This window comes from Castanea sativa, chromosome 7 (assembly GCF_040712315.1).
Source record: "Castanea sativa cultivar Marrone di Chiusa Pesio chromosome 7, ASM4071231v1".
In the NCBI taxonomy this organism is placed as follows: domain Eukaryota; kingdom Viridiplantae; phylum Streptophyta; class Magnoliopsida; order Fagales; family Fagaceae; genus Castanea; species Castanea sativa.
The window spans coordinates 18,967,257-18,991,278 of record NC_134019.1 but is presented as its reverse complement, the minus strand read 5'-3'; the positions used below and the strand labels follow the sequence as shown (position 1 = coordinate 18,991,278).

General features: G+C 35.4%; 1 pseudogene; it reads right to left on the bottom strand.

The window, feature by feature from the left end:
* The window catches only part of LOC142642560 (2-oxoglutarate-dependent dioxygenase 19-like), a 50,021-nt pseudogene that overhangs the window by 2,668 nt on the left and 23,331 nt on the right, over positions 1 to 24,022 (bottom strand).

Here is a 24,022-nt window from a genome sequence, read left to right as displayed (position 1 = left end):
CTTAAAGATATACAAATGGTGTACTTGTGCTTGCTGTGAATCTGAGAAAGAAGTAGTCCGTAGACTCGGAGTTGTCATGTGGTCGTGGTAGTAAGTTTCCTACTTGAGGTAGTAATAGGATGTTAGTGATCTAAGTCGCTATTGTGTAAATCTCAATTCTTTCATAGTGGATATGTTTTATCTTGAGGATAGCTAGGTCAAATCCTCCACGAGTTTTTTACCGGTTTGATTTTCTTGGGTTATCATGTCGTGTGTTATTTACTTTTCCGCACTGCTTTGTATGATATGATTTATTTGTGTTAACTTAGATTTAAATAATTTACCTAAGTTAATCACTTGGCTAAATAACTAGGTTAATCATTTTGTGTTTAAGGAGTCTAAAAACTTTACAAGTGGTATCAGAGCAGGTAAGCTCTAGTGTTTAGATCCTTTGATCTAAGAGTTGATCATTGACCCCTGTTGTCATGGAATATGGTCACTCTCTTGTGATCCCACCTCACTTTGATGGGAACAACTATGCCAACTAGAAAGTAAGGATGAAAGCATTCTTGAAATCCATTGATAGGAGAGTCTGGAATTTCATTGAGTACAAATGGGAGATGCCCACTACTCCAGTTAGTGAATGGCAAACTTCTCAAAAAGAAGCAGTCGCTTTTAATAGCAAAGCCATGAATGCTATTTTTATGGAGGAATTCAAGAGAATCTCAAATGTTGAGGTTGCTCATACCGCTTGGAATATTCTCCAAACTGTGCATGAAGGCACAAAGACTGTCAAAATTAATAAGTTGTAGTAGTTAACTTCTAGATTTGAAAGTATTATAATGTCTGATGATGAATCTTTTGATGAATTCTATGCTCAACTGAACGATATTGTTAACTCTGCTTATAGTTTGGGTGCAATCTATGATCAACCTAAGATTGTTAGGAAGATACTTAGATCTTTGACTAAGAACTTTAGACCCAAAGTGACTGTCATTATTGAAAGCAAATATGTTCACTCCATCCCTATTGATGAACATGTAGGATCTCTTTAGTCCTATGAGTTAGACCTACCCAAGACAAACAAATCCAAATCAAATGGCTCTTAAGTTAGTTAATGATGTTGAAGGGAATGGATTTGATGACGAGCTCTCTGCTACATAGCTAGCTTATCTTGCTAAGAACTTTAGAAACTTCCTTAGAAACAATAACAGAAGGGCAAGAGGTAAAAACAATGTTGAATCTAGAAATTTTATGAGGAATGGTCCCACTAAGGTGAATAATACTGAATATCCTAAAGAAAAATTAAGTCAAACCTCTAGTAATTCTATGGGCCAATAATGTTTTGGGTATCAAGGGTATGGCCATGTGAAATCAGAATGTCCTACATTCTTGAGGTCTAAGGGTAAGGTTATGGTTGTAACCCTTAATGATGATGAAGTTTTTGATAATAAGTCTGGTAGTGATGAGGATGGAAACTTCATTACTTTCATAGCTACTGCTATAGTTGATGAAAGGATTGTTGTTGAAGAGAACCCTTTTGATGGGGAACTCTCTACGGATGCAAATTTACAAGAAGCCTATAATATGCTTTACAAGGTTGCTGCAAAAGATGTTATAAATGTTGATTTAGGCTTAAAGAAAATTGAATCTCTTGAACTTGATAAGAGAAATTTACTGTTGAATCTGTTTGATGCTAATGAATTGTTAAATAATGTGAAGACTAAGAACATGCTATTGCTTGATAAAGCTAAGAACTTGGGACTTGAATTAGCTGTTGCTAGAGAACAAACAAATAGGTCTGCTAGTTCCAAACTTGATCACATGCTGAGTGTTTAGAAGTCTCCCTCAGACAAAACTAGTTTAGATTTTATAGAAAGCATCTCTGTGCCTAAAACACTTTCCACAAACTTTGTTCCTTCTTTTGAGCCCCCCATGAGTGAGATTATCAAACTAGTGGAAGTTGCTCCTCCTAGGAAGATTAGGGTTGATCTCAAAGAGTCTAAGCCTAAGACTCCTAACCCTCTTAAGGATAAGTTTCATGATAGACCGGCATGGGTTTGTCATTTTTGTGGAAAGTCTGGGGACATTCGTCCAAACTGTTTCGAGTTGCAAGCTACAAAGCGAGCAAATAAGCCAAAAGTATTTATGCCTCAAGCACAAGATCCTATGATACTAATTGGTGAATTGGTAAAGGCTTTAAATCTTTATTCCAATCCTGGAGTTGCTCATCATTCTAATCAGAACAATAACTCCAATGCTAGAGTTGCATCTAAAAAGTTTTGGATGCAAAAGGCTCAATCTAATTGAGTCTTTCTAACATGGTCCTTGTGCTTCACCTCTCTACCCTTTGTGACCATTCTTCTTTTGTTGTTTTGGTTTGTTTTTGTTTCTAAGATTTGCATTGCAAAACATTCATGCATTTCATGCTAGGTTGTTTTTGTTTTGTTTTTTTTAAATAAATAAAAAGGGAAAAGAAAAAAAAAATGTATTTTGCACTCTTTCTCTTGGATTTTGAAATCAAGGTTGGCCAAACCATCATTGCATAACATGTTTATGTACTTTGTTCAGCTTGGATGAGCTTATTTTATTGCACTTTACTAGTTTGAGCTTTGTAGTGCATGTTATGTGGGAATTGTCTATAATTTTTGATCACGTGATTTTGCTATTGAAGTCACATGCCTTTGATTGTTGGACTTGAATTTTAATGAGAAAGGTATAAATAACCATCTCACTACTGTTAACTAGCCAATCATGACCACCTTAGTGCCTATCATATGATTCTGTGCTTGAGAAAGTGTAACGAATACACAAAAAGAACATAAGGTTTAGCCTCGGATTAATGCTAAAATTGGTGTGTACATTATTGGGCTATAATAATTTCACAATCAAATAAAATTGGTGTGTACATTATCTTGGTTATTTTAATAAGTTTCAAAATAAAATTGGTGTGTACATTATGAGGCCAATTCAAGAAACTTACATGATTGCAAGCTTTTATTCTAGGAGATATGAGAGTTATATGATGTAACTCTTTAAATGATAGTCTCTTTTAAATTTATGTGATGAATTTTGTAAAAATTGTGATTGATTACTATTTACTTATCACCTCACATGTATTTCAAGTTTTTGCTAGCTGCACACACTTCACAAGTTACTCTTTATTAAACTTGCTACATGTTGTTGTGTGTGATCTTGTTCTAGCCATCCGAGATTGAAAGAACCTTGATTTTGATGCAAAATGTGTTTAAAGTTTTTTTGAGTAAAATTTGATTGAAAATCTTACTTTTGGATAATGAGGGTTAAATTCAAGGGTTTTTGAAAAACTTTTCATCTCATACTCATACATTTCATTCATAAAATACTATGCTTTGAGGGTTTCTGAATTAAAATGCTCTGTTTTTCAAAAATTTGATTTTTCCAGATTTTCGTTCGATTGAGTGTGTTTTTCGACCGATCAAAATTGCAATTAAAATTTTGGTTTGAATCTGTGTGGCTCGATCGATGCTGGATCGATCGAATGTAATTTTCGATCGATCGAACCTATTTTTCGATTGAAATCATTCAGAAGGTTTTTAAAACATGAGTTTTTCACGTGCTTTTCACTATTCAAAACTTTCTCAAAAGTTCTTTCTCTCTTTTTCTTCAATCAGTCAAGATTCAAAGCACAATTTTTGTCGTTTTCCCTCAAAAATTTTCAAGGGTTTTTGTCTTCTAAGGCCAGTAAGACCCTTTTACCCTTCATTTTTCAATTCTTTTCATTTGTCATGCATTTTAGGGAGGATTTTGAACCTATGAATTTTTGGGGTTTTTGGTGTTTTCAATCTCTTTCTTCTAAATTAATCATTGGGTTTTTGTTATGCAATTGCCTTGCGTTGTTGATGAATTTTGTCATTATATACTGTTATCTAACTTGTGTAATGATAATTTAATCAATTTGTTGGGCTTTTTGAAATTGGGTTTTCAAAAATTGTGGTTTTTGCTATAAACTCTATGCTTAAGCCAATTTTGTGTTTTCTAAAGTATAATTGAACTTTTCTCACTGCATTAGAGCATGCATCATGTGTTGATATTATTCATGCATCATATAGATTGTTATTTTCTATTTTGTTTTGCTTTAACTGTGTCTGATAAAATCTGCCCTTGGTTTTTCTTTTTCTTTTTTCTTTTGTCTCTCTTTTGTCTATCCTATTCTAACCTTAGCATCATGACTAGGAAGACTAGAGCCAATCAGAAATCCACCTCTTCTTCTACTCCATCCTTTGATAGTGAGAGGTTTCTGAGTGAGAAAAACCAGGAAACTTATAAGACATTGAACATTCGTAGGAATGTGTGGGCTGAGCGAAAGGTAGTTTTAGATAAGATTAATCCATAGATTAAGAGAAACTTTGAGCGTAGGGGCTGGTTGCCTTTGTTGGATGTAGACCATCCTCCACTGGCCACCTTGATTAGAGAGTTCTACTCGAACCTCCCTATCCACTCCAATGATTCTGACACACTGGTGAAGAGTTGGATAAGGAGTGAAGAGTATGTCATTACTCCTACGGTAGTGGCCTCTGCTCTTGGGGTACCTTGGGTCCAGCATCTCATTTATGCTTATGATAAGTCTTCTCCCATTGATGACATTATGTCATATCTTACTGGATCTTCTATCTAGTGGGATTTTAATCCTCGAATCACTTCTCACGAGTTGACCGAGATTCATTACTTGTTTTTTCAGATTTCTTGTCATTCTATTTAGCCCATCTCTCATTTGCATACTATTCCTCTCGAGAGATGTGCGTTTTTGTATGCTCTTGTCACTAACGCTCCCATGATTTTTTCTCATCTTTACCTTCGTTCTTTGGTTAAGGTTCATAGGAGCAGTTCTTTTGCTCATGCTCTTTTCTTTCCGGTTCTCATTCATCGAATTTTGTTGCATCTAGGTTTAGATGAGTTTGCTACTTTTGAGCCTGTACATATCATCGCTCTCATAGATGCCACCTTCCTTAGGCAGAGGGCTGCTTAGATACGAGCTAGCTCTAAATGCCCTAGAGTAGAGTCTTCCTCTAGTGCACCTCCTCCTCCTTCTTCTACAGGTGATCCGGCTGCTGATGCTTATATCAATCTGACTGCTATTGCTACTCCTCCACCTTCTGCTTCGGATGTTTCTAGCATTCGTCATAGTTTGGACACTGTCATGACCGTTCAAGCGGCTCATGGTCAGCTTTTGGTGGACGTGCTTATCGAGCTTCAGGCTTTGAGAACAATTTGGCGAGTTTTAGATGAGTCTTGATTGCCCTTTGGCAATTCGTCACAAAAAGGAGTACATTGTAGATGGAGATAGGGAGAGTTTTTTGTTGTTTTGGAGTTTTGGAGCTTTAGATTGTATCTATGCACTTCACATTGTACATTTTTCTTGGCTCATGATGTATTTATTTTGATGTCTCTTTTCTTTGATGAGTTGTATATGATAGGGGAAGAGATTATGTTTTTATTTCTGTTTCTTGTTTCACATTGTGCTACATTGATTATTGATCTATATTTATGAGATTATTCATGATATATGTCTTGTAGTTTATGTTATGTGAAATCAAGAATTTATTTTGTTTTACTTGTATTTTCCACATATGTGTTTATGTGTTTATTAAGTATTTCAAGAATATACAAGTTGATTCAGTCATGTTGCTGTCTACACTTGCAATTGATATATAGTGGTTAGGTTGAATTGTGTTTGGTTGGGAAGTTTTTGTAACTTTGAGCTTTTTGTTTATTTTGTGTTTTGTCACGGATTGGAAAAGGGGGAGTTTGTTAGGTTCTAAGGATTTAGGATCTAAATATATTAGAACTTCAATGTGTAATGTTGGCAAACCATGATCAAAACTTAGAGTCTGAATTTAGGATGCTCAAAGTATGTTTAATGTAAAGTTGGAATTGAGTAATTGCAGAAAATTACTATTCACTTTCTGCAAGGCTCGATCGATCGAAAATTAGACTCGATCAATCGAAGCTTGTGCAAATTGTTCTTCTGCAGAATTTTCCAACTCAACCCAAGCCCGTTTGATGTGTAGGATTTTGTGTTTTATATTTCATATAAATAGGAAAACTCTAGCCACATTTTGGTGGTTGTTGTTGTTGTGTATGTAAATCTCTTGTGAGATCTAGAGGTGTTTGCCTTCACATATTCTTAGGGTCATCAAGAATCAAGATTATGTCAAGAGCTTGATGATCGCTTCAGTTGCTACATAAAGAGCTTAAAGATATACAAGTGGTGTACTTGTGCTTGCAGTGGATCTGAGAAAGAAGTAGTTTGTGGACTTGGAGCTGTCATGTGGTCGTGGTAGTAAGTTTCCTACTCGAGGTAGCAATAGGATGTTAGTGGTCTAAGTCGCTATTGTGTAAACTTCAATTCTTTCATAGTTGATCTGTTTTTCCTTGTGAATAGTTAGGTTAAATCCTCCCTAGGTTTTTTACCATTTTGGTTTTCCTGGGTTATCATATCGTGTGTTATTTATTTTTCTGCACTACTTTTCATGATATGATTTACTTGTGTTAACCTAGATTTGAATAATTTACCTAAGTTAATCACTTAGGTAAATAACTAGGTTAATTTGTTTGTATTTAAGGGGTCTAAAAACGTACATGTTGAGATTTCATATTGTTGGAATTAAGCATCCTTTCACCAAAAAGAAGATTTAGCAATAGAACATAAAAATGAAGGTAGTGATAATCATAGAATGGGAAAAAAATTGCATAATAAAATAGTGAGAAAGGAATTCAGAAGGCTAGCATTTTAAGTTGATCGGCAATGTTAACTAGAAAGGAGTTAGGCATGGCATTGACATTGACCCACATCCCATTGTGCTGTAGTTGGTATTATGATGTGTGCCCTTAAATCCTATTGTATGATGCTATGTATGACATTATGTACACTTAAGTTGTGATTAATAAAGTTGTTTTATTATTATCTAAAAATAATGGTAACATGAATATTGGAACATTATCATATAGTCCATGAGATGCATAGTATGTGATCTATGTGATTTAGTCACAGAAGATATAGATCACAAGTTCTTTGTAAACTCAGAATTTTAGTTCGTAGTCGATGTTAAAATTGGGCATTTCATCTACGAAGACTACAACATATCAACTAAGATGATTTGTCTTGATCATGGAAGTGGAGACTTCTAGTTGATGTGTTTTAAGAGTTAGGACATATTGAACTGGACCACTGTGAGATTTATTATTTTCCTAACGACTGTCAAATGAATAATAAATCTCATGACTTCTATTTACATGGACTCTTAATCCTGAGAGAATAATGGACCTAATCATGAGGTGTATGTTGCTTTGATATATCAGGAGTGAGATCTAAAGTCACGATCAAAGCCTCAGTATATTGGGTAGCCACATTTAGTGTTGAGGAAAAATATATTCTCAAGATGAATTTCATAATCTCTTAACGGAGATATAAAATATTCCCTTGAGATAACATTAAAGGATTAAACCCGGTACTCAAGGAATTAAGATGTAGTAATTTACAAAGTAGCAATCTACATTCATGACTTTGTATTACTACAAATATTTTATGAAGGGGTTACATGTACAATAAAGTCTTAGAATATAATTTATAAATAACGCCAAGAGTGCAACTATATTTATATAGTGGTATTAAATATAGTTAATGGTAACTTTAGACTTGTCAAGAGTTGACAGAAAAGCTCAAGGCCCATTGGAGCTAGTATTTTATTGGTCCATTTTGGTCCCACTCCAAGCCACACACTTAAGCCCAATTGGAAAAGCCCAAAAGGCCAGCCCAATTAGATTATCAGTTAGATATTAAAAGAGAAACATACAAAATTTGGAAGTGTAAGAAACACTATTGTGAAATGGTGTGTATTTGTGAGTGTTAGTCACTCTATTATTTTTTCTTGGAAACTGATTGAGAGACTACACTTCTTAGGCGTTAGTGGAGTGAAGATTAAAAGTGTTCCCAAGTGCTTCTGATCCTTGTTTTGAAATTCACCGCTTCAAGATATGCTTTCTTGGTCTTAAATTCTGAAATTTACATAGTATATGTGATCAATTGTGAATGAAGTAGATCCGTTAATTTTCCGTTGCATATGTTTTGTATGTGATACAAACATGTATTTATCCAATAGTTGGAATCTGCCAATTCCATTCTGTGTGAAGAGAGTCAAGAGGCCATGATTTGAATGAGGTGGCATACCCATTGCAAGTTGTGGTTATGGGCAGGTTGGGTATAAGTTTCCAACGAACACTTGTAAACCTTTTCCTAAATCCATGGCCTTCTCAATGTAGCAAGGTTCCAACCTAAGCTCTTTGATATTGCTTTAAGTAATTCCCTTGCGACTCCTTAGGATCTTTTGTAGTACTTCATTGAAAATTCACTACAACAATCAAGGTTTTCAAAATCGGGATCTTATGCAGGATCATGGGAGGTTGGTAAGATCGTAGATTGTAGATTGTAGGATTGGATCAATCCTACATTATTTGAGAAAAAACAAAAAAGACACACTTGTATGTTAAATAATCACATAAATTATATATTCATTGATATAATTACTATACATCACTATATCTATTTGTAAGCATCATTTAAAGAGGCCAAAAACTTTAAAATATGACACTCTATTGGTATTTTTTTTTATTTAGGTCCAACTAACTCTCTCTCTAGATTAGAGTGGAAAAACTTGGTCTATTAGATTTTTATTTTTCATTTAGATCCAACTGAGTCTTCTGTCAAGTTAACGAAAATTACAAGAAACCAAGGTCGTTTGGGATCATCAGAATCATATGATTCTACCGATCCTGAATGATCGCAAAGATCCTTGAAAGATCAGGATCGTTTTAGGCACATGGGATCGTAAAATTGTAGGGTCAAACAGACTAGTTAAACAGACCTATTAACCATTTTGTTAACTAGATATGAAAAATGCAATTTATAATTATTTTGAAAAACACCGGTTTAGATCCTAATTATGGAAAATTAATTTTTAATTTAAGAAAATTAATCAATTAAGCTTTGGTAATAAATTAGCCAATTATATAATTGCATGAATAAACACGCAGTCTTAACAAATCGCCAAACACACATCCAAACATATGATGTGTTTACAAGAAGAAAACCCAATAAAATAGATCTCTCTGAGCCTAGGCTAGTAAATGAATCAATTATTAAATGATAGTTGCGCTACAATATACTTACAAACCTTCCAAGATCTAAGTAGTTATAAGTGTATCCAAGTTCTAGCTTCTACTAGCAACTAGTTGCACCAACCCATTCTCTTCACTAGCTTCCGATTCCTCAAGTTGAGACTCCAACCAAAAATCCAAATTCTTAACTGTGTCAAGGCCTCTTGAAGGTTTCTTTGGATTGCTCCTGCCTCGTGTGTTTTCTAGCACTAAGCTTCAATTCATGATGACTTAAGGGTATCAAGGTGTTTGGTTTGAATCTCCTCTCAATATAGAAAAGGAGATTTGGAGGGCCAAAATGGGGTTTTATCCATTTCTGCAAAACTTTCCAGCCTTTTTCCCCCTTTCTCAAACTATATAGGGGTATGTCCCTATTTTGAAACTCGATAATAGGATGGTCAAGATTCATTGAAGAACTCGATGCTAGTATAGTCGAGTTAGTATGAGCTTTGTGCCACGCTGGCAAAGTAGACGTGTCTTTTTCCAATAAAAAAAATGCTCATGTATACATGCATAACTCGGTAACTTGAAAAACGAGTTTGCCTTAACAATTTGAATGCCTAACATCTCACAACCCCTGTTCACTCTCTTCCTGTACACTCTCCCTCGCTCTCTGCCAGCACTCTCCCTCTACACTCTCCCTCGCTCTCTATGATCACTCTTCCTTACTCTCCCCCACTCTCCATCAGTCTCACTCTCCCTATCCAGTCTCCCTCACCCTCTTCGATCAATCGCTGTTGCTAGAACCTTGGTGCTTTCGTCGAACCCTCACCGTACCCGCTACCATTGATTACAAGTACGTTGCTCTGCTTGATTACTGTTTTGTGCTGCATTTGTTTGTGGGAAATGGATGATTATCAAAGGGGGATCTCGCATTACCAAAATCTTCAAAAAAAAAATTTCATTTCTTCTCCTTTGATTTTCAATTCAGCTACTTCTTAATTCTACATCCTTTGAAATGATTCGAATTTGCTTGGAATATTTAGATTCGTTTTTTAAGGTACTCCATGCATATGGTAAGAACATACAAGAAAATCAACAACTATTTGATTGTAAATGCAACTTCATGAAGAGGAAATTTCTAATAAAATTCAAAGAATTATCATACACTGCAATATACGTTTGCAAATCTACAAATGATAATAAAATCCTGTGCATCAACAAATTAAAAACCACAAGTACCACACTTCACAAAGTTGGACAGTGGTATTGAGAGTTCTAGGGAAAGAAGTTCACAAGTAACCTTAAAAAATCCATCAATAGTTTCATTCCTTTTTATGACACATGAAATAAACTGCCCAATAACCACTAGTTGGCTATCAGACACACTTAGTCCCAGAAGATCGTTTGAGATGCGTGTAAATATAACAAACACGGTGCTGCTTGGATGTTTTGCAATAATTTCTCTATCAATTTCAACATACATATGCACTGCAAGTAGTAATATACATTCTTTGACCGCATATCATGGGATCTTATGGATTGATTTCTATTTGTCAAACCCCAAGTCTAGCAAGACATTCCCTCATGTAAGAGTTATTTCCTAGACATGCTAAGCACTTCTAAGTGAATTCTTTTATGTTATTGAGGCATCTAGTTGTGCCTTTCACATCTCAACATGCCTAGATTGAGTTGATATAAATATTACAGATTTAGGCCTATTAGTTTGGTTGGGAGTGCTTATGAATTGTTGGTGAAGGTGTTGGCTAATTAATTGAAGTTGGTGATAGATAAACTAGTATCTAAGTTTTAGAATGCATGTCAGTATGGGAAGGCATATATTGGACTCAATACTTATTTCAAATAAGTGCTTCGATAGCGAAATTAAAAGTGGTGTCCCAAGAGTGATTTGTAAGCTAGATATCAAAAAGGTGTATGCTCATGTCCACCATGACACCTTAGTTTTCTTGTTGGAAAGAGTGCGATTTGGTGATAAGGATGCTTCAATCAACCATTTTTAAGAGTCTCACAAAGAAGGGAAGACACATTCATGGACTAAACAGTTGAGAATTGGACCGGTTGATTTGTAATTTCAATGATTGAGAAGGATTCAATTTATTTGTTTCTTTCATATTTGTAATCCAACATCCCAAGTCTTGACAAAATGAGACAAAGGTTGAACCTTACCAATAAGTTTGTTGTCTCATTACCAATAAGTTTGTTTGTCTTATAGCAGTATAATGGTTAACTTTGATGCTAGATTTGACCATTGAAGCTTCTTCATATAACCACTACACTCCTAACACACGACCTAGCCAAATCTTGGTAGAGACTAGAGAGTAAGACAATGATATAGGTCATTATCTGAGAGTTATAATCCATAAAAACAGAAGGGAAATAAAATTAATGTTAGACCGAAATGCACATGGGATGAATGACTTAATTGTCTGAAATGGTATATATATAATTATATATGTTGGTTTTATTTACAGTGATATCTAGATACATGAAGAATGGGTCATATAAGTGAGAGTTGGTAGCAATGGTAGCGAGAAGGGCGCCTTAATTCATGAAACCACATGATTGTCCAAACCTCATCCTCTCATTTACATTATATCTCATTTCCTAGATGACAAAATTTCCTTCTCTTTTATATTTAACATCCAATCTATTTTTTTATTCAATTCATCAATGATCTCTATTTATTGCTGCATTTAATTTGTTCTTCTCAATTGCTACTCATTTATTTCATACAATTACAAGTTATTCATTTTGAACCCCCAAGTGATCATTTTGTAGGCCTGTGACTCAAAAAATTATACAATGAGCTTAGTAATTGTTGTTACTAAGTTTTTGATTGCAATAAGTAGGATCATGATATGGTTTGTTACCATGGTAGTGATCTAGTTACTTTGATATGGAAATCCAGCCATGGATCGGATCATGAAACAATTTTTCTTTTTATTTTTCCTTTCATGAGGAGAAATTATTCTTCAATTTTTTTTTTATCAAGTGTGTGAATTCTGTGCTGATTCATTTTATGGTCATCTTTCATTTACTTCATCATGAGTTTGCCAGTAATCCAATTCTGGAAATACTTGATCATTATATGGTCATCTTTCTTTTTTATATGGTATATATTTAGAAAATCTTATGACACCATTTGATATGTGAATTTTGAGTTTTGACCCAAAATTTGATAACTATATGGTTTGGTATATGAAAGAAGACATGATTTGCTATTGTAATTATATCTTGTCCTAGAGTGAATCCTCAATAATTGCTAACAATCTATTTGCTATCATGTCAGATATGCAGGCACTGGATACCCAGTTGAGGTGGATCCTGGACCCGACGATGATACCCAGTTGAGGTGGCAGCTGGAGCATCGGTCAACTCCGCTTTGGAGGCACACCGACAACGAGGTATGTAGTTGTATTATAAATACATAATCCTTTTTATAATTACCTTGTGTGCACTACCTAACACAATGCTCGTCCATTTGTAAGAGGTGCTTGGCGTCAATGCTGTGAATGTATACTACAGCGGGGTGGGCTAGACCCACGTATCACGCAATACATCAATGTAGCAGGTTTCACCAAATTATTCAAGGTTCCTGATATGGAGGTCGACCACGCCTTGATCACGGCCTTGGTCGAGCAATGGCGTCCAGAGAAAAAACATGTTCCACTTGCCCCATGGAGAAATGGGTATCACCTTGCAAGATATAGAGATGATGCTGGGGATTACGATGGATGGGTTGCCTGTCACTAGGAAGACAGACATGAAGTGGAGTGAGCTATGCCAAGAGTTGTTAGGCCATGAACCTCCGCCCTTGATACCCAACTCAAACAAGTTTATCCTTGCTAGGGCAAGGATAAGATACACATGGCTTGATGCATGCTTTGCCGCTCCCCTATCTACAAACGCTAGTGATGAAGTAGTGCAACGACATGCCCGCTACCACCTACTTTTTTGGATGGGGGCCTCGTTGTTCATGGACAAGTCAACAGACCGGGTCTCACTCATGCCTTTGCAGTTCCTCAATCGAATCAGCAATGTGAGATAGTATAGCTGGGGTAGTGCAGCATTAGCCTAACTCTACAGGCACCTTTGTAGTGCATCGAAGAAGGATGCAATGCAGATTGGAGGAGCACTGTTGTTAGTGCAACTGTGAGCCTATTCAAGGTTCCCACAAATATGCCCAATTGTGAGGCCGCCTTTATCGCCAATGCACTCAGGGCCCCTTGCCATTAGGTACATTCATTGAGTTCTTATTGTTCAAGCTAAGTGTTTGTTAGGATTAATTATTTATGTATAATAGTATATTATATTATATTTTTCTCTTTGATATAATTAAAAATTTGCCAAACTAAAAAACAAAACAAACTTATTAATGCTTAGATATTGAAATATATAGATGTGTCTACAACCAACTGGCAACTCATGGTTACATTGCTTAGCATTTGAAAAAAAAGAAGAAAAAAGAGACAAAAACAGAACTAATAATTGCATGCATTTGCAAACTACATAGGCAGGGTTCATGTGATCCATTGGTAACAATTTTTATATAATGGCCTTGTGACCTTCATTGAATTATAAAGCCCAAGTTAAGGATAATGACAACTTTATGTTTGACCACGGTTAGGTATGAATTTTTAATTCATATGAATCAACTAATAAATCTATCCAGGGGAATAGACCAATGCACAAAGATTAATTATTTATGCCTAGACCTAACATGTAACCAATTGATTGCAAGAAGGCTAATTAGCAGTCCAATAATGAGCTTCTCTTGTTATCATATCTCCTTAAAAAAATAAAGAAAATCCAATCTCTCTTAACCATTCACTAATATATGTTTAGGTCACAAAGAAAAACATAAGACTCATTTTTGTTATTTACTTTATTAAAGTAAAATAGAGTCAAAAAATATTACATGAAAAATGCCAACTATATTTCAATTATAGCCTAGAGAGAGAAAATTTCAAATGGGTATTGAATTAATGACTTTTTAAGGAAAAAATAGCTTCCAAAGAACTCATACTTACTGTTTTGAGCATTCCCCTTGTGTTATAATGATACCCACTAGAGAATCCTTTGGTTGCATCAGCTTTGAGGTATAGCATCAACCATGGGTACTTCTTTGAGGTCTTGAGCTTATGATTGAATACCCAACTTCCAACACCAACTTTTCTCTCTCAAACCACCTCATAGAAAGAGATTTCACTAAGTCCAGCACCAATGTTAGAATCCAAATCATAAGTTCCATTTAAACTTCCTCTCATTCTACCTCCGCCTAACAAATGTGTATATTGATGATACAAGATGGGTTGATTCATACACCCCTTTCCAAAGCAAGGAAGCCTCCCAGGATTGAAAGGATAAAAAAGAATAAGATAGAAAAAACTAAGAATTAAAAGCAAAACACATGAAAATAAAAAGGCCAACCCTGTTCATTCTTATGTTTCCTTCCATGGCAGTAGACATGCTTACTTGAGAGATCAAAAAAATCAGTAGCTCTAGGGCTCCCCATTCTAGGAGCTTCTTCCCCAACTTCACTGCAAAAGTTCCAAGCTTCAAATGCCACCCTCCATTTATCTCTTCTCATTCCTGGGTCTCCCACTACTGAGATATACTATTCACCTCTTGCACCAGAAGCAATTATCACAAACACAATTACCCACGAAAACAACACATGCAACAGTAGCTCCATTGATATTTCTAGGTTAGTGTTGTGTCACTGTTGTGCTTCACAAACACAACAAAACAAGCTAACTCTTATTTATGGGCACTTATTAACACATGTATAGTTAGTTCCTCAGTAAATGGGATGGTAAAATAGGATAGGATGACATTTCCCAATGGGAATACTCTAAGAGGAACCAAACAATATCACTTTATTACAAAACTCTTGATAATTTGATCGTATTTTGTTTTAAGAAATCTAGTGATGGAGGCCATTATGATTACTTAAGCAGCACATGGGCAGCTTTTAGATGGTCTTCTTGCCTAGATTGTAGCTCTACGAGCGGACTTAACTGATTATAGACGTCATGTTCCACCTTCTCCACCATCTGGCTCTTGATGATTGCCATTGGCCATTGTACCCAAGAGGGAGACGAAGTTTTTGTAGTTGTTGTAGCATTTTTGGTGAATTGTATGACAGTTCTGTGTATTGACTTTCAGCCAGTTATATATTTTGTTATTTTAGTGGCAGTTTGAAGAACATGGTATCTGTGGAAAGTAATTTGATATATTAATTTGATGGTTAGTTTCATGCCCATCATTATTATTATTAGTATTATTGAAATGGTTCTAACTGTAAGAATTTTTTATGCTATTATGTAATTCTATATAATATCAAGTAGATCCAAAAAAGTAAATAAGATTTATTTCATAATTCTTTACAGCGTCACGTGTTGTTAGATTATAGTAATTATTAATACAAATTGAAGGTTTGTGAAAGCACAGTTGGTTTATAGGGTTTGATATTGCCAATGAACCACCTAGGAGATTTTCCTTGGAGCAATGGATCAAGCTATATCTTGACTTTAGGCAACTGTTTTTATTGCAAGTTTTGCTTTTCAATCATGTATTTTCTACTGATTGACCTATCCTTTTTTATGTATGGGTTTAATATTGGATATTATTGTCCCTATTAAATCAGAATTTATATTATTTTGAATTTAGTCACCTTATGGACTATACCTCATGCATCATATATTCATTATGAAATTTATTGATGAACCCTTGCAATGCAGTTAGTTTACACAATTAATGAGATAATAGTAAAATATGTTTAGGTCATGCTTTGTGTAATAGCAAAAAAAATAAAATAAATATAGAGTGACACTTGGCACGACCTCATGCACTCCTGCATTAGGTCTAAGCATTTTTTTTATTTATGAAATATCGATTCTTTTGCTTTTGCACTACTAGAATGGAGTATATTGAATATTAATCTTATAGAAGTCTTATAATGCTATTCACTATCATTTCTTCATCGTGTTGTTCAATTGGTCCATGCATCGCACGGGTTAGCGACAAGTAATAGTCATAATAATTACAACAGTAATAATAACTACAACAGGGTAACACACGTGATAATTTTAAATTCCCACCGAACCTCAAAGAGCAAAAATAGTATCAGTCCTAAAAAAAATAGAGTAACTTGATTCACCATCTACTTTTGCACCAACTCTACTCCTATCAAATTGCTTCACATGAATAATCTCTACATGTTGTGAATATGTACGTAAAATTTCTCACAGTGCCATCATCAACCCATTACTATTACCCCGATTCCAGTCATATCAAACTGAATCATGTGAATACAGTTCAAATGACTAATGCGGCTAACTTTTCCACTTCTATGCGATAGCTTCTAACAGTTTCACCATGCTCACTGAGATAGATACACATTCATGTGATTCATTACGCATGCTTCTGCACTACACTACATGGACCTATCGCTGTTGCACCAAGACCAGTCATGTCAACCACATCAAACACACCACACACGCCAACAAACATTACAGTTGAGTTGAGTCATTTTCTTAATTATGTGTGTACTATTCGACATCTGATCACTGTTCCTCCCCTGTCCAGCCAGATCAAGCACAAGCCCTAATATCAGTCTCACGTGTATACTACTATTACCTGCTGCACTTCATTGCATCAACTCAGAATTGCTGCACTAAGTCTAGTCATATCAAGTGAACAGCCTACATGTACCAATTACTATTATGCAGTTCAGCTTACTCCTGTACCAATTATGAACTGCTGCACCCAATCTAGTCATATCAATCAATTAAGCTGACTCATGTACCAATTACTATTAACTGAACAACTTGCACATGGCCAACACTACCACATCACATAGTTGCTCATGCAATCCTTCTTTATATATAGTCATGTAAGCATCGCATCTAGATACACCTCAGTCAAATTCACCTTTTGCAATGCCGATGAGTAATTGGCTCCTTCCCTGTTTTCTCGATAACTACAGAAGGGAGAGAGACAATGATGAGAGGGAATATTATGCAGGATTATGGTGATAATAGGAGTACCGCATGAACGAGTCTAACTCTCTACATAATGATCTCTTTCTACTCGGGGCACCTTTGGTGAATCGAGTCTCACTAACAATGCCAAGGGGAAACATGGAGCAATGTAGGTGGGCCGTGGCCAAAATCTGAAAGGAGAGTAACCTGATGTTCCTTCGTAGGTACATGTATCACCTACCACAACTTGCAGAAGAGCAGGCCACTACAACCAACAGGCAGCTCACCCCAATAGAACGTAGTGTCTTCAGCTACGAGGACTACTTGTTAGAATGAATATCTATGTACTACATCGTCTAGCTAGGTTCTACGTGGGGTGCATACTATCTCTAGAATTATGTTATCAATGTTGGTAATGCCAGTTGGTCGATATGCAGGTCATGCATATTGATGGCATCTTGTGTAGGAAAAATTAGGTATTATGTGTTATGCATCTAATAAATTGCCTACCTCTTTGCTATAAGTAGTCATTCAAGATTACTCATCAAACATGCATATTTGTACGAACAATGATAAGGTTTACATTTTCCCTTTAACATAAACATTGTTCCCTACATAGTACGAATACAACAACAGTGACACACATAAATCTAAAACATAATTAAGGATAATAGTTATACATCAAAGTGCGAGTGGACCACAACACGATTATTCTTCATCTGGCATCTCCACATCCAACTAATAAATGGGTGTTGCAAGAAGTGATTTCATGTATCGTGAATACTCATTCAACTTACACTTTACTGATTCTCGAATCTCCACCTGGGCCGGATATCGATTGAGACGTATCCTCATTTGATTATTTTCTTCTCTTATGTTGCAAAATGCTCATGAAGTTCGTCAATAATGTCTCTTGGCATCTACGATGCGAGTCGCCAAGGCACTAGCAGCTTATAACCGGTCATCTCATCATAAAACATCTCTTGTTCATAGAGTAACCAGTCTCACTCCACCCTCATCGTATTATGGACTTAAGCACTATTTTGCAGGTTGAGATTAATTGGATAGCTGAATTCATCTTCTAGTACCCAACAATGACCCATTGCGGTGAACACGTTGCATGGCCTGTAACGATATGAGTCACCCATTGACCTGACTACAATAACATCAAAGTATTGAGTTAACAATGTGCATCAACTGTTAATAAACAATGTATAGCTGCATAACATGGTACATGACTAAGACATTTCTAAATTGATGTAGTTTTACATGCTAGATCTGTCATGTGGCCCGTAACATAAACAAAAGAATAATCGTACAATGATGCATAATGCGTGGCACTGTGTGAATCAGAGATGAGGTCAAGCACACTGTAACTATGAAAATATAATTGACTTATACTACTGTACACGTGGAAATATATTGTAACAATGGGAGCATGGGTACTCCCATTCATGTACTATTTTTCCACCTTGTACTGACATGACAAGCCTTGATACTCATATATAATTTTTTTTAATGATATTTGGAGCATAAGATGAGCTTATAAATGCACCATAATACTGAATTGATTATTTCTATCTCACTAACTTCTTCGACTAACTAAGCTATGAGTCGCAACGCCTCAAGCTCAAAACCTACGGTGCGAAACAAGTTTGGATCTACTTCAACAAATGCATCATCACAAGTTTTAGTAGAGCAACAACTACAAACATACACAAACCACTATGAAGGGAAATGGGTTGGAAAGAAAAGAGATTTCGTTAATATTCTAATATACACGAAAGAGAGTTTAGGAAGCGTCGGACACATCGTGGTCGATAGACCTGCACAACTGAGTACAGATACCACCATAATAGAGTTCACTGCAGCAGAACAACCATGGTCAAAGCTTTACGAGAAGAGGTGTGAGTTGGAGGTGTACTGTCAATGGCATGGGTTACGAGTTCCTAAGGCGCGATCAGCCGAGTTACCTAGAGACGAACCTACCAACATACTTGCTCATCTTGAATGGGAGAACAATCAAATGCAAAGGCGACTAGACCGTTTTCATGTAGTCCAAAAGACTAGGAAACATCTATCAAGGAAGACACAAGAGAAAGCCATCAAGTCTATTAATGAAATTACTGCTTTAGACGATGATAAAGATATTTTAGACTTCTCAAATTTAAGCAATGATGATTTTCAAAAATTCCTACCTACGAAGATTACACATTGTTGTTAATGTCTAGACATTCTGTGTAAGATGTAGTGTTGTTGTTAATGTCTGACAATGAAGATTATGTACATTCAACTAAAGTATGGAATGCATTAATGCATGATATGTGATTCCCACCACCTATGGACGCATATTAACAAATAATAGATAGGGAAACTAGTATACAATTTTGTCTATAGTAACCACCTTTATTGCTTTTGCATTGCTAATTTGTTAATAAAAGCCTTCTAGAGTTATCAACATGACCATAAATGCTACTTATCATATTCTTATAATTACATGTTTTCCTTCATTTCACTAACCATCTTATAACAATCTAAGATAAATAAGGTATATTGTTGATTACTTCTTGCTATGCTAAAGATTCTCATTCTCTTGTGATTAAAATTTACTACAACAAACAACCAAAATCACACCAATGTACTCAAATAACACACATTCAACCAAAAAAAAAAAAATCAGTACAATATCAAATGAAAATACCATTGCCATAAAATTATGGTATGGGCTTTTTACCTGAGGTGATAGAAATTTCAGTTCAATCTAGAAGCAGTTATGGATTTGTGGAGCAGCAATGGAATTCAAATCAGGCTAAAAGCAAGACAGTCTGAATGGGAGCAGATGTAATGGTATAACATGAGCATAACTCAATTTTAGAGATATCAATTTTGCTTTATAACTCGATAATTTTATAGTCAGGTAAATAAATTGATTTTATAATAATCAAGTTATGTACGGATTAAAAAAATGAAAATGCCACGCTGGCTTGAATCTCGTACAAACTCAATTATTGTAATGTCAAGTTTTAAAACAGAAGCACATCCCTATATAGTTTGAGAAAGGGGGCAAAATGCTTGAAAGTTTTGCAAAAAGGGGTAAAACCCCATTTTGGCCCGATTTGGAGAAAGTGAAGATATGTAGGCTACAATGGGTGTACATTTTTAGACCCCTTAAAACACAAGTTGTTTAACCTAGTTATTTAGCCAAGTGATTAACTTAGGTAACTTATTCAGATCTAGGTTAACATAAACAAATCATATCACGTAAAGCAGTTCAGAAAAGTAAATAACACACGATATGATAACCCAGGAAAACCAAACTGGTAAAAAACTGGGGAGGATTTAACCTAGCTATCCTTAAGGTAAAACAGATCCACTATGAAAGAATTGAAGTTTAGCGACTTAGACCACTAATATCCTATTGCTACCTCGAGTAGAAAACTTACTACCACGACCACGTGATAGCTCTAAGTCCATGGACTACTTCGTTCTCAGATCCACAGCATCCACAAGTGCATCACTTGTATTTCTTGAAAGTTCTCTATGCAGCAACTGAAATAATCACCAAGGTCTTGACATCAATCTCGATCTTGATAATCTTAAGTGTATGTGAAGCCAAACACCTCTAGATCTCACAAGAGATTCACACACATAACATAAACAACAACTAGAAAATGTGACTAGGGTTTTTCCTTTTATACTTAAGGCAAAACATAAAACCCTACATGTCAAACGGGCTTGGGCTATGTTAGAAAATTTTGCAGAAAAACAATCTGCATGAGCTTCGATTGATCGAGTCTAATTTTCTATCGATCGAGCCTTGCAGATTTACATAATAAATCTTGCAGTACACTCAATTCTAACTATACAAATAAATACACTTTGAGCAACCTAATTCTAGACTCTAAGTTTTGATCATGGTTTACCAACATTACACATTGAAGTTCTAATACATTTAGATCCTAAATCCTTAGAACTTAACAAACTCCCCCTTTGGCAATCTGTGACAAAACAAAAAATAAACAAAAAGCTTAAAGTTACATAAACTGCCCAACCAAACACAATTCAACCTAATCATTATCTATCAGTTGTAAGTGTAGATAGCAGCATGACTGAATCAACCTATTTATTCCTGAAACACTAAACAAACACATAAACGCATGTGTGGAAAATACAAGTAAAACAAAATAAATTCTTGATTTCACTTAACATAAAATAAAAGACATATAATATGAATATCTTCATAAATATAAATCAATAATCAATGTAGCACAATGTGAAACAAAAAATGGAAATAAAAACATAATGTCTCCCCCTATCATATACAACTCATAAAAAGGAAAGACAACAAAATAAATACATCATGAGCCAAAAAGAATAAGTACAAAATGAAGCACCTGGATGCAATCTAAAGCTCCAAAGCTCCAAAACAACAAAAAACTCCCCCTATAACAAAAATCTCTCCCTGTTGCTATCTATCCATATGTCCATATGTACTCCCCCTTTTTGTGATGAATTGCCAAAGGGCAATCAAGACTCATCATCAAAAGAAGGTGGTGGACGGGACCATCTAAGGCTCACCAACTCTACACGTAAACCCTGAAGCTCTGTGAGGAAATCCACCAAAAGGAGACCATAAGCCGCCTAAATGGTTATGACAATTTTCATAATATGATGAATGCTAGAATCATCCAAAGTAGAAGGTGGAGGATCAACAGCAGCATCAGCAATCGGATGAACAAACTCCTCAGCATTAGGATCACTTGAAGAAGGAAAAGGAGGAGGTGGGGGTGCAAAACCCGAAGAAGACTCAATTCTAGGGCATTTAGAGCTAGCTCTCATCTGAGCAGCCCTTTGCCTAAGGAAGGTGGCACCTATAAGAGCTATAATGTGTACGAGCTCAGAAGCAGGAAACTCATCTAAATCTAGATGCAACAAAATCCAATGAATAAAAACTGTGAAGAAAAGAGCATGAAAAGAAGAACTACTCCATTGTCCTCAACCAAAGATCGAATGAAAAGATAAGAAAAACTCATAGGAGCATTTGTGACAAGGGCATAAAAAAGTGCACATCTCTCTATAGGAATGGTATGCAAATGAGAGATGGGCCAGATAGAATGGCAAGAAATCCGAAAAAAGAGATAATGAATCTCGGTCAACTTATGAGAAGTGATCCGAGGATCAGAACCCCACTAGATAGAAGTACCAGTGATGTATGATATGATATCATCAAGTGAAGGAGACTCATCATAAGGATACACAGGATGATGTACCATAGGCACCCCAAGAGCAGAAGCCACCACTGAAGGAGTAATGGTAAAATCTTCTCCCCTTATCCAATTCTTCATAAACTGAATGTTGGAAGAAGTTGAGTGAACAGAGAAGTTTGAGTAGAACTCTTTGATCAAGGTAGCCAGAGGAGGGTGATAGGCAACTAGCCCTTATGCTCAAAATTCCTCCTATTCTCCAAATCAAGCTCATCTAAAACAACTTTCCTCTCAGCCCACACAGATCTAAGAAGGTTCAGCTTCTTATACATCTCTTGGTTTTTCTCACTCAGAAACCTCTCACTATCAAAAGAAGGAGTAGAAGAAGAAGAGGAAGTCCTATGGGCTCTAGTCTTCCTAACCATGATTCTAAAGATCCAAAAGGATAGATAGAAGAGAGATAAAAGAAAAAATAAGAATAAACCAAGGGCAGACTGCATCAGACACAGTTAGAGCAAACACAATATTGAAAATAATAATCTATATGATGCATGAGCTATATTAACACATGATGCAAGCTCTAATGCAGTGAGAGTAGTTCAATTTTACTTCAAAAACACAGAATTGACTTGAACATAGAGTTTATATCAAAAACCCCAAATTTTGAAAACTCTCTTTCAAAAAACCAATAAATTAATCAATTTATCATTACACAAGTTAGATAACAGAATATAATGACAAAATGAATCAATAACATAAGCCAATTTCATCAAATTATGCTTAATTGAACAAAATCTCTAATTCGAGTAGTTTCAAGCCCTATAAATTTCAACTTTTCCCATTTCATCGAATTGATCAAATAAACTATGAAGAACATGTTAATATCATCCAACAACAAAAACCCATTTATCCATTTTGAAAGAAATCATTGAAATCACCAAAAACCCCAAATTTCTATAGGTTCGAATTTCTCCCTAAAATGCATGAAAAATGAAAAAAACCAAAAAAAAAGGAAGGGTAAAAGGGTCTTACCGGTGCTAGAAGACAAAAAACTTGAAGAAAATTGGAGATAAAATGACAAAAAATTGATTGGAGTTGGATCGGTCGAAGAGAGAGAGCCAAAAAGTTTTTGAAAAAGATTGAAATCGTGAAGAACACGTGAAAAACTTATGTTTTTAAAATCTCTCTGAATGATTTTCGATCGGTTGAAAAATAGGTTTGATCGATCGAAAATCACATTCAATCAATCCAGCATCGATCGAGCAGTGATCGAGCCAGACAGATTCAAACCAAAATTTTAATCGCAATTTCAATCGGTCGAGCAACAGATTCGATCGATAAAAAATCTGGAAAATTTTTTTTTTCGAAAAACAGAGCAATTTTATGTAGAAATTCCTCAAAACATAGTATTTTATGAGTGAAATGCATGAGTATAAGATGAAAGGTTTTTCAAAAACTCTTGAATTTAACCCAGATCTTCCAAAAACAAGATTTTCAATCAAATTTTCCCAAAAAAAAAAACACAAGCTTTAAACACATTTTGCATCTAAATCAAGGTTCTTTCAATCTTGGATGGCCACACCAAGATCACACACAATAACATGTACCAAGTTTAGCAAAGAGTAACTTGTGAAGTGTGTGCAACTAGCAAGAGCTTGAGATACATGTGAGATGATAAGTAGATAGTAATTAATCACA